This window comes from Aquila chrysaetos, chromosome 10, assembly GCF_900496995.4.
Source record: "Aquila chrysaetos chrysaetos chromosome 10, bAquChr1.4, whole genome shotgun sequence".
Taxonomy (NCBI): domain Eukaryota; kingdom Metazoa; phylum Chordata; class Aves; order Accipitriformes; family Accipitridae; genus Aquila; species Aquila chrysaetos.
Window position 1 is genome coordinate 25954451 of NC_044013.1, and position 16786 is coordinate 25971236.

Consider the following 16786-nt stretch of genomic DNA (forward strand, 5'->3'; position numbering starts at 1 on the left):
TAACTTAATTCTCCATCCTCCAACTGATGGGTGGAAGCCAACCTTGCAACTCTTAGACCTAACCGGACCTGTCAAGGTCACGATTTGATCTGCAGACAAAACATGCAGACTTCTCATCTTAAAAGACCTAGAATTAACCTTTTGATAAAGCACCAAGTATATCCCAAGGATGGGATGAGATAGCAACATATGTAGATTAAGTTTGCCCAGAGATGGTGGACATTATTGAACACGCAGCAAAAGAGACCAAAGTGACAGCCGTGCAGAATTCCTATCGCTAGTCCTTAAAAAATGACACACGAAGCTGCACACGCTTGTGGTAAAGGCCTAAGCCGATAACTCAGTGCTGTTCAACATCTGTCAAGGAAACGTAACTGTGAGCATCTGGAGGCAGCCTGAGCAGAGAGGATTTGTCCAGAAAAGTCCGTACAAATAGTGCCATTAGTTCAGAGGTATTCTTGGCAGGCGCCGTGACTAATACTACCAAAGAATGGACTGCCAGCATGGCAGCAAATACATTGTTAATTGATCTTACATTGCACACGAATGCCTAAGCCAGCGTGCTGCTGGCAAGAGTGATACTGGCATCAAAACCGAACAAACCGCAACAGGCAGGAGGCAGACGGGCAAGTGTCGTATCTGGTGAGAACTGGTGATCGCACACTGCAGGGGTATTCTGAGCAGCAGCCCTGCTCCTGTAACAAACTGCCAGTCTGGATAGACAAATGTTATGGATAAACCAACTCCTTAAATCCCAAAGGGATGGCAATAAAAGATAGCAGATTAACTTTTTCTTAAAGAAGGTCTCCAGTACAACAGGTTGAGCCCTGGCCAATACACAGCCCGCACAAATAAGCCTGGTATCTATAGGCTTACCTGACATTACAGGGCACCTCAGAAACCTGCTGAACTTGAGTAACTAGTTTCACTAAAATTTCCCTTGCTTAGGGATATGCAATGCGATTAACACCCTTTTCTGTTATCCCACCGTGCATTATTACTAAAAACCATAGGGGTACTACTATTTATGCTAGATAGCATTCTGCAAACTGTTCCTGAATTGTAAGTTTAAACTTGTCTCATGGTGTAACACCATACACCATACACCATGGTGGAAAATACACCAGCCAAAACAAAAATCTGACACCAAAGAGACGACAAAGCAACAATCTGAACTCTTACACACCGGCAGCATATATATAAGCCCATCTCTATCTGGTTTGTGCAATTATTATACTCGTATATTAACGATATATCGGTTACATGGTGCGCAACCCTTGTCAACCAGTAAAATACAAACATATAAATGCGGTTGGAAAAAATCACAAAAAGATGGAAATTATTTTTAAAAACTAATAAAACTGAAGACCTGATATTTCCCTTGTACAATGTCATAGTTTCAGTAGTAAAATGTAGAAGTGATAATGTTCTCTGTAGCAGAATTGCAAATTGATTCACAGCTTGCTGACATTTATGACAGGTAGGACAGCTTGCTCTTTTCTAATTATCATCAGATGTCTCCCTCTTACTGTAATACGCTTTCCAGAAATGTGAACTGACATTCATCAATCATGCTGGTCAGTTGCAGAGGAATACTACAGTAAACGGAGAGTTGGTGCATTGACTCTAACTACATTACAAAAAGAATGGAACCATTAATATCTAGGCAGGAATGAGTATAACAGTGACTCAGAAATACTGTCTCCCACACTAAAATGCAATAATTTGAGTGTGGTTTGTTTGGGTAAGAGGAGAGAGACCTATCTAGGGGATGAGAGGTCGTAACTGCTGTAACCACATTAATGATACAAAAAAATTGCTTGAGAAGATGTAGTCTTAGACATTTCAATATATCTGTTGGCGGGGACTCAATTTTTAGAAATGAGGAAGTGACAATAAAAGCACTACAGGGAAAGATACCATCTACAGTGAGATGGTATTTGCTCCAAAATGAATTCCCATGTTTTGTGGAATATTCCATAATACTTGAAACACACACACACACACCCTATTCTGCACTGCTAAGAATTTCCTCAGCTATCATCTGTCTCATCTGGAATTGCTTGAACTGTTCGGAGATCTGTGCATCTACAATACCTACAGACTTGGGTAGCCACCACCCAGTGGCAATTAGAAGCTATTGCAATAGTATGACATTTTTATCTGGGTAACTGTTTTTCAGGTTTGTATATAAACAAATGGATAGTTATTTACTGTCTTCTTAATACTTTGTTTGGTGGGTTTTGGTGGTTTTGAATTGTGTTGTCTGTGTATTTTAAACCCATAATACAAATTCTAAAGGAAGCAAAACTTACTGGCATGCAAGTAAGAGCATGCAATGGAGATGCATAGAGGGTCATGTTAATTCAGGATACATTTTAATAGCTTGTCTATATTGTTCAGCAGTCTCAAATGAGCCTGTAATTAAAAAATACCCCTAAGAGTTGGTATCTTGATTGAAAAGTAGATTTTAGACAGTTTTGATTGCCCTCAATAAGACTGGTAAATGCTGTAAAAATATTCACGAGCATTTCTCATTTTTGGCGTCTTCCATTCCTACCCTTTTCTTCACCATTCAGGAGCTCTTCTCATGCTTCTCCTTCTTAGTTTTTTCCACAAGACCAAAATGCCATTTCTGTAGGCCTTATCACTCTCTCCATCATACAAAGTCTTCAAAAGTGTATTTTTTCATCAAATACTTTGGGTGACAAACACAATTCAAAGGGTAGTATGCAGATGAAGAAATGTGCAAATGTGTTCTGATTTTCTGAGGGCATCTGCCTGAACCCTGCTGACACATCAACCTATGAAAGTATCTCAGAATGCCATTATTCCTGACTCTTTTCCCTTTCTCAGTAGTAGACACATTCCATTTTTATATGAGTTTAATTCCTTCAGGATTTCTGTATGGGACACATGCTTCTCTATAATCGTAAGTCCATCACAGGTATCTTCCTCAGGTTCACAAAAGCCTCTGAGAAAAATAGTCCATGTGGACACCAGCTGTAGCACAGATCTAACTCAAATTCAGACATGAAAGATTTATTATTCAGCAGAACCATTGCTTTTGATTCTGTTTTATGGGCATCAGAAGTATTTTTACTCAGTGTATACCTACTTTACGCATAGCTAACATAAGTAAAGTATATTATGCCTCAGCATTTCCTTCTCCATGATATACACTGGGTTTTTTTCAGGCAGTGAGCTTGGCTCTTAATTCCAAAGCACGATATGATAAAAGTAATGTAGTTAAATAACCAGAAAAAATACTATTTCCATCATAGTGGGGATTAAAAATGTGCGACAGAAAACATGATAAGAACTTTGTAATGATCCCAAACAAACATCTGAAAGCCAGGAATTACAAAATTAAAGACAAACATGAAATTTAACGGCATTTGGAATGTATGTAAGTATCAAGGTCTCATTAATCAGCTCAACTCTACTCTGTTATTACACAGATAAATATAAACCTACAAGGTAAAATCCTTACTCTACTGGTTAGATTTCTTTTCCACTAAATGGAGGCAGATTTTAAGCCTATTGATAAACATGTGGACAGCTTTTGTAGAGTAGGTATATAGTTGCTCAAAGGTAGAGCAAATAATAAGGAAACACATATTTCCTGTTTCTATTAGTAAGAGCTTACGACAAGGATCACTGCATTGTGGCATTTAGTGGGGCTTTACAAATGTTCGTCACTGTTGTGACTTATTTTAATGATGCAAATCATCAGCTACAGTTTTGCTGAATACTGTTGAAAGCACTGTAATAACCTCCTTTAGTTTCAAAAGCGGAGGAGAGATACTTCCCAGACCTATAGGCCATTAGCAGTTGTTCTGGCAGAGTGAACACCTGCTCTGTTTTTACAGTGCTATAAGTCGCCATGACCCTTTACAAATACAACTGACAAATTATTTTGTTAGAATTTAACAATAAAAATTCTACATAGAACTAGTTAGAATCCGCCCCCCCCCCCCCAACTTCAAGATAAGTAAACTGCTACAGATAAATGTTTAACATCATTCAAACTGGTATCAGAATATTTTACAATTCCAAGAGAGTGTTATGAATACTACCTTCAATTTTGTCTTATATTTGCCAGAATCAAGAGTAAGAATAATAGCACTTAGAAAAGGAAGCCAATTTGTATTCCCTGTCACTGACCTGTTGCTTTTTATTTGATGCCAATGTTTTGCAGAAGACAGAAAATTAATTCAGTGTTGTGAAGAAGGAAAGAAAAATAATGTTATTGTTCTGATAGATTAAAAAATATCTACTGCTTTATGCACCCTTTTTCGTTTGCTCACTACTAAAGTGAAAGAGTGTATTTGATCTTATTTATTATTAAGGTAAAGAACTACTGATTCTATTTATTTCTCCAGACACTACAACAAAGCGTTACTTAAATCAAGCGGCAAGAAGTTAGGAGCTTTACAGAGTCTTTTGCAGACAGGTATTAGCTTGTGTTCCCTGTGTTCCACCCTACTGGAAACTATGTACCAGTACTAGTGCAGAAATCACTGAAAAGTATTTGCTTCAGTTCAAAAGTCTGTCTGCAAAAATTAGGATTATTTCCTAGAATCTGGAAGGAAGAAAAGAGAAAATGTGAATATTTTTCTGGTATTCCTAAGTTTTAAGCATGTTTCAAATATATCTGATGCTGCTAATTCTTGTTAACAGTACATTCATTTTTGAACAACATAATTGTTTAACTTTGGTGTACCTGTGTCCTGGTTTCAGCTGGGATAGAGTTAATTGTCTTCCTAGTAGCTGGTATAGTGCTATGTTTTGAGTTCGGTATGAGAAGAATGTTGATAACACACTGATGTTTTCAGCTGTTGCTAAGTCATGTTTAGACTAATGTCAAGGATTTTTCAGCTTCTCATGCCCAGCCAGCAAGAAGGCTGGAGGGGCACAAGAAGTTGGGAGGGGACACAGCCAGGGCAGCTGACCCAAACTGGCCAAAGGGATATTCCATACCATGTGATGTCATGCCTGGTATATAAACTGGGGGGAGTGGGGGTGGGGAGATCGCTGCTCGGGAACTAACTGGGCATCAGTCAGCAGGTGGTAAGCAATTGCATTGTGCATCACTTGTATATTCCAATCCTTTTATTATTATTATTGTCATTTTAATATTGTTATTATTATCATTATTAGTTTCTTCCTTTCTGTTCTATTAAACTGTTCTTATCTCAACCCACAAGTTTTACTTTTTTTTCCCCAATTTTCTTCCCCATCCCACTGGGTGGGAGGAGAGTGAGTGAGCAGCTGCGTGGTGCTTAGTTGCTGGCTAGGGTTAAGCCACGACAACCTGCAAGGATTTTTCTGTTGCTATTTTTTCTTTTTCTTAAAAATTATGTCCTGTTGTGAGTGAGGGCTATGTTCTGTCTGGCCAGGACTGTTACAACACCGGAGGATTTGACAGAGGAGCCAGCGAAAGCTAAAGTGGCAGTAAGGACTAGTTTTAGGATCATGGCCAGAATGACCTTGTCTGGCCAACTGCAAGCTGGAAGAGACTAGATACTATGAGTAAAGAAACCATCTTTGCTTATTTCCTCCTGTGCCCAAGGAAATGGATCTTTGTATATTCTTTGGAAAAGAAAAGGGCTACATCAAAGTAATACTGTATTTCATTCTCAGTTTCTCCTAATGGAAAACAACTGACAACATTTCAATACAGACCACTTAGGTCAAAACCAAAAACTATATTCTTGATTTATAATGCCACATGAAGCGGTGTTCTGGGGATGTAAGGTGGATGGGGTGGAAATGTGAAAGAGACCAAGTTTGCAAGGGATGCGATTGAAGGGATTCGGGGAAATGGCTTTGTTAAAAACATGCACTGCATCCTTACTCCGCAGAGCCTTTAAATACCTGTTTAATGTTAACCATACGTGCAGGTCTCACAGAAGAGTCCTTCACCCTTTCTCTTTCTCTCTGTTTCTGCTTTCATTTCTTGTCCCCAGTCTACACTGAACTCAAGCAAAGGCAGTTAGAGTTCAAGTGTCATTTAGCCCTGGAGCAGTAGAGTGGTGAACACTCAGTCGATTTGGGATGGCGCACATGCAGCCAGTCAGCACGTAGGAGTTCTCAGGGACTAAATTGTGCTTTATGCAGATAGAAACGTTAGCAAATTCAAGCTATGAATTTTAGGAAGGCAAGATTGCATATATGAGAGATGAGATTTTTCAGAGAATTAAAACTTGGCCACATTTGAGTTAATTCTTAGTAGGACAGCAAAAAGCTGTGACAGCAAGGCATCATCCACGTCCTCTACAGCCCCGTTCCAGGGCTTGCCGAAAAAGCTGTAAGAATCTTCCCCATGAAGGCAAAAAGTTGTTTTCTTCCATAGCTACGTTCTTGGCTACAACTGAAAAAAGTTAGCTGAAACTTCAAATTATCAGCACAAAAGAAATCTCTAGAACGTAAATTGGGCTGAATGGCATTCAGTCTGAGTGGCCTCAACTTGGCAAAGTTATAAGAAGTTGAAAAATAAAGATTTATAATGGGATGTGCCGTTGCCAGACAATGTTCACCATAAATATGTGTCCGTGTGTGTACACCTGTACACACACACACAACATACACTTATACATATTACAGTGCTGCTACATCACTGATGATTTCCTACACAGAAATATGCTCAAATCATTATGTGTACTGGCAGTAAAATTGTAAGAAGACAGAGTTGGACATTTCAGGGATGTTAAAATTGTGGCAAAAAATATTCAAAGTGGCTGTGAAGTTACATGGGTAGTTGCTATTTACAAATATCATGATTACATGCTGTTACCATGGAAACTTTGCATGGAAAATAAAAAGCCAGTTTAGCTTCAACATGAAACTGCCCTGATTGGGAGGAAAACAATATCTGACATTCCTCCAGTAGGAGACTAATTGCCCCTCTTAAAGAATGTACATTGTGTTTCTCCTTATTTTTAGCTACTACACAAAGTTTTAAAACTGCAACCAAATGAAGATAAGGCTAGGATAATAGATACCTATGTTGTTAAGAATCACAGCACAGTATGATTTATTATTCTTTCTATTTACTGAAATGGTAACTATTTAACATTTTCTCTTCTAAGTCTGCTTCAAGGGATTTTGTGTCATATCTAAGTATATGGCCCAGTAATTTTCCCCAAGTACATTTTTTGCTTATCTGTGTTTCTGCTTTGACAATATGATGAGTGAAGCATGCTCTAAGGTTGTGACTCATTTCCACCAAAACAAGCTTCCTGAGAACCACAAAAGAGGCAGGGAGATGACCACTGGCCCTAGAAAATGTTAGGACAATTCTAAATGTGAATCAGTCAGCAGCATAAACTGAACAAGTTATTCCTAAATAAAATATGTACGCAGTGAGATTGCAGCAAGCACTAAAGCTGGAAATCAGAAAACTACACAGATGGTACCATCTGTCTGTCTTCTGGGAATCATTCTGGTGTTGAAAAAACCCTTCTGAGACAGATGCTCAGAGCCACAGAAGTGTTTGGTAATAGACACACATGCTACACCCGGCAATGTTGTGCTGGATCCCCAGTGTTCGCCAGGTATCTGTACACAAATGGAGCTGGCATATTCAACATGCCAAGGCTAGACAATCAGTGAGTGAAAGGTCTCACTACCTAGGTTGGAAGTTCCATTAAAGGTGTGATTAAAATCCTGATTCCAGCCTGGGTTTGAATGCAGTAAAAATTGCACCTGCTTGATGTCTATCCACCTCCCATCTCAGGGGGTGAAAGTTGATGACCAGCTCCACTTGTCCCACAAAGTCTTTCATTCAAAGAAGGGCAGGAGGCCAAGGGCTGCAGGCATGTGGATTACACTGAAACTTTAAGATGAGTCTTTAAATTTGTTGGATATTACTTTTTCTTCTTTTATGGAATAAGTTTGTTCCTTTTGTTATATACACCAGCTTACAAGCCAGTAGTTCATTTTATATGGACACACAGAATCCAATTTACATCAGCTGCAATTCTTACCTATTTCATTGGGAAGAAGTATTGTTATTGTTATATGGAAAGAAATGCCATTTGCAAAACTCATGAACTTGTTTTTCTTCTTTTGGGGGACAAACTCCTTTCCAAAAGCTGTGCTATTTTGACAGCTGAGTGCCCTTCAGCTTTTTCACTTTTCACAGTGTTTTTAAAGTTATTCCAAATTACTAAAATTAACAACAGCGAGGCACTGCACTGAGACACTTTCAGATGGTAATGATTCTACACTTCTGCTATGATAGATACCTGTCTCACTCAAATATACATTTGAAACACTTTAAAGCAGAAACATCCACTAAGATTAATAAACTCAGCTTGACAGTTCCTAGTCCAAGTGCTTATAATGGCAGAGACGAAAGTCTTGAGTAGTTATTGTAGAAAAGCAAATGATAATTATCTGCCAGACATTTCCATGACATTTTAAAGAAAAAGTGAACATTCAGTGCTCTTTGCATCTCCTCTGTGATAATGCTTACCAGTGTTTTCCATTTGCCTATCAATATAGTCTGCTTGGAAAGTTCAAGTAATCCAGCCAAATGCTGACACTTATGTGACAATAATGAGGCCCTACAGAGAACTGGTTTCTTCAAGAACTACTGTCAGAACTTTATTAGAATTAGGAGAACTTGATATTCACTAAAAACTATTAAACAGTTCTTCCTTGTGTTCACTCTCTATCAAGCCTGTACCTAAAACTTTCTTTAGTCCCCTATACTGCCAGGCCTTGTGGCATGCATGGACAAGCCTCTGTCAAGCAAGAGTCAGTTATTTAATTGTTAATTAGACATTAGCCACAATGCTGACCACAGCCATGAAGATGTGAGTAAGCACAGGGAAATAGAGTTTAGCTAGGTCTAGTCTGGACAATATTGAATGCATTTCACTTTTCAGTGCAAAGCCTGACCCACCAAATTGGTGGCCTCCCTCTCATTTTTAATTACCAATCTCATGCTATCTGATCTAGACACAACCTTTATCAGGTAAACATATTGCCCCTCATACCACATTCTGCATCGCTTTTTTCTTTACTGTTGAGTAACATCGAGGGAAGTACTATATATTGAAACTCCATTCAGTAGGGCTATTTTTCATTATTCTGATGCTGCAAATTGTGAAATCCTATTGTGGCTAACTCTCTCATTAAACAAGTATTTGTTCAGGTCCAGAAAGTTAGGCTACATGTAATGAAATAGCTCAAGTTTCATAGCCCTCTACCACAGGAAAATACAGTTCTCAGTTGATGTCTTCATTTACCATATGCTATTTTGTATTGTGGCTCTGTTTAGTGAATAAGCAAAGAGTGACTCTTCACTGAGACTGATCCATAAGTCATTAATTAAATAAAAATACCATATTGCTTATCTTAATAGAAGCAGTGTTTTCAGCTGCGTTCTCTGACACTTGATGTTGAACTACCATATAAAATTAAGACTATTTCAAATCTTCATGGTACCTTGGATTTTACACTTCAATTCCTGAGTTTGCTAGCAGATATGTTAAAAATCTCAATTTAGATAATTTTTTTTAGATCTCAGTGGATCCAAGAAGTGCCTAGAATACAATTCATTCTATCAATTAAAATATGTCACATTTTCAAGATAAGAACAGAACATTACTGCTTTTCCAGAGGCTTCATGTGAATAACTAATATGTCAAGTCTGCAACTAGCAACAAGAAGGCTTGTATATCAACCAAAAATTTTTATGCTTTTTTAAACCTCTCAGGTATGTAATGCTGTTATCATTATTTTCTCTCTTCTCTTCTCTTCTCTTCTCTTCTCTTCTCTTCTCTTCTCTTCTCTTCTCTTCTCTTCTCTTTCCCCAGGATAGGTACACGCTGCTGTTTTTAGCAAACTTCTGCAAAAAGATGTAATCCTTCACACTTGTTTGCAAATGTTGGGTGTTCTCATAGCTTGCACGGCTTAATGTAGAATGTGTTTATTAGCAAGTGCTGCTTTCTGTGGGGACCTTGACTTTTAATTCTTCATGACTTTCTAATGCTAGTTTCTTTTTCTTATGTATCTGGATTTTGTAAACTGGTCTTGGTATGAAAGTAGTACCTGACTTCCATAAATTGAATTCTGGACTAGGTGACTCTCTGTTTGCTGCATCATAATTGCTTTGCTGGTGGGTTAATGGTAGGTGTTCAACCCTGCCTGTCTCTAATAAAATTTTACTTTTCAGCATAGGTGGTTTACAGAATTTAACAGCTGATCTCTTACTACAAAGTCAACTTTCTAAAATTATAAGGTTGGATGCTGAACTTTAGATGAACCTATTTCACTTTCTTTTCCTACTATCAGTTTAAGAAGGTATAATCTAGTCACAAAAAAAAATGTTACAAATATCAACTTCATCACACAACAGTAAGACTTACATTTCTTTTGATAGGCAGAAACATAATGCAAATAAAGACAATTCTGTAGTACCACATATTGATGGAAGTGCGGCTCACAATTATCATTAAACTTCTGCAAACAGTTTGCCAAGAAATTGAAGGCAATAAATACAATGAAAATAAGTAATGCATAGAAATGCATACAATCTGCTATTCACAGCTTTCTCTATTGCCTTGCCCTTCAGAGTCCTGCATTTGGGCATAGGGACAATGCTTATTGTGGAATCTGTGTTATTTTATGTTTCTTAATGACTATATAAAGCTCTTCTAAACTGGATTATGTCTGGTATTCTTTCTAACACCCTTCTTCCCTCATGTAACCCATAACTTAGGGGAAACAGGACAAAGCTATGAAACATCTCTGATAAATTTCAATTCTGTTCGGAAAGAAAAAAAAATAAAAGAACAAATTAATGATTCTGAGTATCATGAGTTCACTGCATTTCTGCAAGTATCCAGAAAATGCCAGCTACACCCTATCTAAACAACCTCTTAGTACATGACCCTGTGGTACAAGTCTGATCAGTTCCATGGATATTCCCCTGCACTTCCCTCCCAATTCAGCTGGCTGACCTCAGCGTCACAGACTTTCTCTCTGCCAATGCAGAAGCTTTCAGCAACAAAGATTAAGAACAAAACAAACCCCTCAAAAGTGAGATCCTCATGAGAGACATAGTAGCTACAGCCACACTGCTCTTGGTTCATGCTTCAATTCAGCTCCTGTTCCTGAAGCCACATGACCACAGCCAGCTGCACTCCTGCTGCCCGTGCCCACATCTGCATGCCCTGAGAACCAGCTGGCTCTTTCCAGACTACAGCCAGGGTACAAACTGATGTAGACACCAAGGGGTATAGCATGAAGACAGAATGCAAACTACCCTGATATTACAGACACAGGGCACCTTGCTCGGCTTTGAACCAGAGCGTAAAGTGGGTACAGGAAACAAAATAAGGAAACAAAATAGTCAATTATGCCTCTAAACAATTACTTTCAAACAAGTTCAAAGCAAATATGGACAAGCTACTGATAAGCACATATTGGTAGACTGCATATCCTCTGAGGGTTGTATTTCCACAAGTTTTCTATTTAGATAGGCAGTCAGGCATTTTTTAAGTATTGCTGGCTCATAACAACTATATCTCACCATAATAACAGTTCCCAGAGTGAGAACCTTTCTCTGCGCAAGTGAGTCATGATGGGCTTTGTTACACTGAATCTATTCTTCCTGTGAAACTGAGTTTTTAAAGAAATCAGTGATGTCTTCTCAGCTGCAATAAGCATCTTCCATATACGTGCTGTTTTCATAGCACTTATGCATGTGACAAGAGTGCTGGAAGATGTAAATCAAAAGAGTATTCTCCTCAGCTGTCCCTATCCCCTTGAAAGCTCTGTTTATTCCCTGGTAAACTGAGTACACCCAGTGTATCACTGACGTGAAAATAATTAGGCTACTGTCTCCATCCCTTCAGTGTGTACCTCAGTCTTTGCCAGTCCTCTCAGCTGAGGCTGGCAGAGATGATTCCAGCAGCGATGATTTTTTGTTCAGCTTCATGGTATAAAGAGTGTCACCAGGAACCAGATACTCTCTAGCTGGCAGTCTTTTGACACAAGTACAAAATGGCAGTCCTATTTCAACTTGGCAGCATTTTTGCCTCCATTTTGTGTGAAAGCAAAGGGCTCCCAGGAGGTCAAGGAAAGTTTTGATGAGGGCAAGTGCATGGAGGTAAACAGGAAAAAATCCATTTGCAAAACCTGACGTCCATGTTGTATTTCTGTTACAGTTGTATTAGATGTGGAGATTATGTGTTTTATTCCCACACATGCTCCACAAATGAAGTATAAAAGAAAACTGACAAGCTCTTAAGTAAATTGTTGGGAATGCTTTTTACTGTCTCAAAAGGAAAGGGCATTGCTGTAGGTCATCTAATTTACAGCTCTTTCTGTCATCATCTGCTCTTGAATTCAAAGCACAAAGACCAGAGTGAGAGCATTAATGACATACAGAGGTTCAACGGATAAAAACAAAAGGGAAGCATGCAAGTCAATTAGCAGCATAACTTGGCAATGACAGCAGCCAGCCCTCAAAGACAGAAGTTTCCAAGAATTATTACAGTGCACAAGTGCTAGGGAATTCAACTCAGCAAAAGGAAAGCATACTAGACTCAGACAAAGAAAGAGAACTTGCTGTCATCACCTGCTTATGTGCATTTTAAGGGTAATACAAATATTAATGCCTTCCAGAATTTTTTTAATGTGCCTATGCTTTTTAATGGGACAAGCATTATTTAGGTATGGGGTGAAGTTCAGTGCTACTGCAAGGCAATGAAATATTAATAAGAGTACTATATATAGTTCTAAGTCCTTCCCTCTTCCCCAAGGAAAGAGCTAACAGATCTTTATGCAAGCTTTGGAGACATGACTACTCCTATGCAGTGCAACCACCTCAGGTGAGAAATAGTGAATGCTAGAGCCACTATTTAAGTTGAAGCCAATGTTCTCTTTGAGTCAAAGTGAATGCATGAACTCCCATGCTCTGTGCTTCTCAAGGAAGAAGTCATCTTGGAACACATTTTCAAAACACTTCAAGATACAGTAAGAAACCCTAGATCCAGTTTTTTTCTGCTTAGTGGTAGGCCCCTCATACATCTAAATTAGGAGAAGGATCACTCTAGGGTTTCTGTTTATTCAGTGGAGACATAATGGCACCCTTGAAGAGTGACTGAAATCGAGATGTGTGGAAGCACTCCTTCGAGAGGCCTTTCTGTCTTCTGGAGATTATAGAGGGAATCTAAAGCAACTACATCACTGTCCCAGTGCCTAAATGAAGTGTCTGAAGTTTGATGGGAGGAATTGGTACCATAGAAGTATTTGAAACGTACCTCAGAAAGTTAATAAGCAAGATGATGCACCTCCTTAGATTATTTATAAAATTGATTCCTATCTGCTTCTTCAGGCACCCAGTAAATTGGTAAATCTGGACTTCTAGCTATGCAAATGGGGACAGTCTGAGGAAGCTTCCAGGAAGTCCTATTACACATTATAACTTGGCTGGCTTCATTTAGGCTCTGTCAGAAGTGGAATTATCACATTACAGTGACTCAGTGGCTGGCAAAGAAAAGGGCATCATGAAGGGACTCAGAAATGAAATGTCTCCAGATTAGCGATTATCTTTATTGACTCATTCAGTTTGAAGCCAAAAGCACACTCAGTTAATCTGAACTTCAACACACTGGGTCCACTACATGTTCACCCAGGTATGCAGCATATTTTCCTTCACTTTTACAGCATATCTTCCAGAAAGCTACCCCACTTTGAATTTAAAACTTTCAAGAACGACCAGTGAGCATAAGCAGTTAATTTCAGGAATTACTATGCCACTGCATCAAAACCACCAGTTAAAATACTTTTTCTGCAATGCAAGAATCTCAACACCAATTTAAGGGCTTTAAGGTTCTGTCATGCAAGGAATTTTATTTAGAGGTAGAATATTATCATTTTAAAGCTTCATCTGCTTAGATACAAACACCTTAGAGCTCCAGAAAAGTTAAGGCAGTTGTATAGATGATAGCCTGATGTGTTTGTTGTAAATGCTGTGAAATGAACATGAATAAATGGATACTTGGATTTTCTATATGGAGATCCCTTGTCAGCTCCAAGTCTCTGAGGTGTTGTCAAATGCCAGTCGACAGGAGCCAATCCTTGCTGAAGATGAGGGCTGGGGATATTTTTTTTTTACTGCACTGGCCTAATGCTTTGATTCAGCACAGATGCCTATCAATATGAACAGTCCCAGTGAAGTCAATGCCTGAAGTAGACACCTTTTATACACTGAATTAGGACTAGTAGATCTCAAACTGTGCTAATTCTGAGGGAACATGAACTCTCTCGATATGCCTTAAACTTTTAAAGTACCTGTTCTGCAATAATTTTTTCTCTTACTTATATTACAGTAGGGCCTGGCTGAGACCAAACCCCATTGTGTAAGGTACCACACAAAACATGGCAGGAAGAATTCATGTCCTACAGATCTTACATTTTTTCTGAACGTTTGTAGCTTTTTCAGAGTTGAGTGACACTTGAACAAAGAATGTTCGAAATATTGCCTTAATTCTTATGTCTCTGGCTGAAATAATTTCTTTGAAGACATGGATGTTGGCCAAATGTTATTGCAGAGTTGGAAACCAGACAGTGCACCTTGAAATACAGACACAGCTGGCAATAAAACTACAGTTAAACCACAATCCCTGAAATCACTGTATCTGCTTTTCTTGCTTGAATGGTTTTAGAAAACAGCTTTCTGCTTTGGAGCCAACTTATCTACCTGTTCAAAGTAAGTAAACAGCACCTTGTCTGGTGAGTTGGTCTCAGACATGGGTTGTATTAACCGTTTTTGTACCATGTCTGTTAAATGATAAATTATTGGAGGAAGAGCTGCCTCTTTTGCTGCATACATACAGAGCACAAAGATGCCCAAGCCTCTGTAATTTCTGTGATACAAACAACAACAGAACTTTCCATTTCTGGTTGTTGTTAGATCATGTGTCAAGTCACGTAAAGAGCTTTTAGTGTGCATTCGGAAGCCTTTTTTATATAGATGAGGTTTTCAGCAATTGATCCACACACTGTAAAAATCAGTTGCATATTGGCTCTATGCCTGGAGCTTGATTGTTCCCATCACTGGTTTCTGGTGAATGCTTTCTGCAAGGTACGTAGAAATTGTCAGGTAATTGTCTCTTAAGCTTTCACATATGCAAAGAACCCACAATATGGAGAGCATTATCCTCTCTAGATTTACCAAATACTGCACAAATAGGCATTGTCTATAGTATTTTTCACTACATTCTAATTAAGAGCTGTCTCTTCTAGTGCTGGCCCAACACATTAACATAGGGGAAGTACCTTCAGTGCTTCAAACAGAAATCTTTACAATTTTCATTTTGATGGCATTTTATAGCAACCTGCAAACACTTCCAGACCTGACACAGTAAGGAAATGAAAGCAGATTAACATTTGTGTTCTGACTCAAATCCAATATGATTATTTTAGCAAAGCTTGGACTGACAGACCCTGTAGCACTGTTGTGCTATCATGTTAGTGGCGAGGGAGAGAAGGCATGTTTCTTAGTTCAACCTAGGCATACACTTCCACCCTTTGCAGCCTTTCTAGAAGAGGGAAACCTAGGTGCAGGCTAGAAGGGAACTACTCTGCATGCCAGTCAGATTCATATATGGAACATTTCGGCTTGATATGCTATCTATAGTTTTGTTTAGACAGAGTAGATTTTCCTGCATATTTCCTCTGGTGCCCACCTCTTTCTACTAACTCTGCAAGTTGAACGCTGATGCTAGGTGCTAAATTCTCTGTTCTTCCTCTTGCAGCCCACAGGCCTAAAACATTTCTGCTTCAATGTCCACGTATGGGCAAGATAAACATCTAGTCCCAGAAGTGATAGAGTGGAGGTTTGAAAAGAATGAGAATTAAGTAAGAATGATCATTCAGGAGACCTAAATACAAAAGGGTAGATGAAGGGAGACACTTCTGAGGCACATTTTTACACTGGCCTTTTCCTTGTTCTGGTGGGAGATAATGTGCTTCTGGCTTGTCTTAGCAAAAACAAATGGCACTATGCTGTGTGGCGGCCCTAGTACTGCAACACGGTCAGAGGATCTCAGTGGGACTATATAGCTTGGCATATATTATTTTTAGGAAAGAATTCAGAGTACCTGGGTTTGGGTGTGTAGAATGTGCTGGCCCTCTTTCAGGACTGTTTCTGAAAAGTAGCTGTCAGATTTTCTATTTTCACTCAAAAAAACCAGAACACCTCAAGACTGTATAGCAGATCTTACCTGTAGAAATAAAACAGTGTCAATCAAGAAGCTCTACACTTAGCCAGAGATCCTGCTGCTTAATCAAAAGGCATGCAGAGGCTTCTGGGAGATGCAGATGTTGGAGTCTAGCCCTATAAAAAGCAGAAGTCAAACACAAACATGTTCTACACATTTCAGTGTAGCTAGTACACAGCACAATAACTCCCAAGAAACAACAGACAGTCATGCTCCACTTTGTGACAAGGTGTTTTAACGTCTGACTGCTGGAAGAGAAGGAAAAAAATATGGGGCCTAATGCAAAACCTTCTGAAGACATGATGATTTCCACTGATTCCAGTGTTTGGCAGGCTGGGTTTAAGAGAGCAGGTTCAATATGCATTTGAAGACAACACAGAGCAGGGTCTTCAGAGCAAGATGAGGGAATTGACTTTTAACTTACCAGTTCCTGTGAGCTTCAAGAATAAAATTAGGCAAAACAGATGCCCCCTTATCAACAGTTCTTCCAAAGCCAACTCCTGCCCTAAGTCCAAATCTTCACTAACAAGCAGCATGTA

At 38.9% G+C, this 16786-nt stretch overlaps 1 long non-coding RNA gene across 1 annotated transcript in view; it reads right to left on the reverse strand.

Moving 5' to 3' along the window:
* Positions 1 to 9316: 9316 nt before the first annotated feature.
* The window catches only part of LOC115347068, a 45992-nt gene continuing 38522 nt past the window's right edge, over positions 9317 to 16786 (reverse strand). The window contains exon 3 of the long non-coding RNA XR_003925364.1: positions 9317 to 9862. This is a non-coding gene — a long non-coding RNA (uncharacterized LOC115347068). The remainder of the gene's footprint in view (positions 9863 to 16786) is intronic.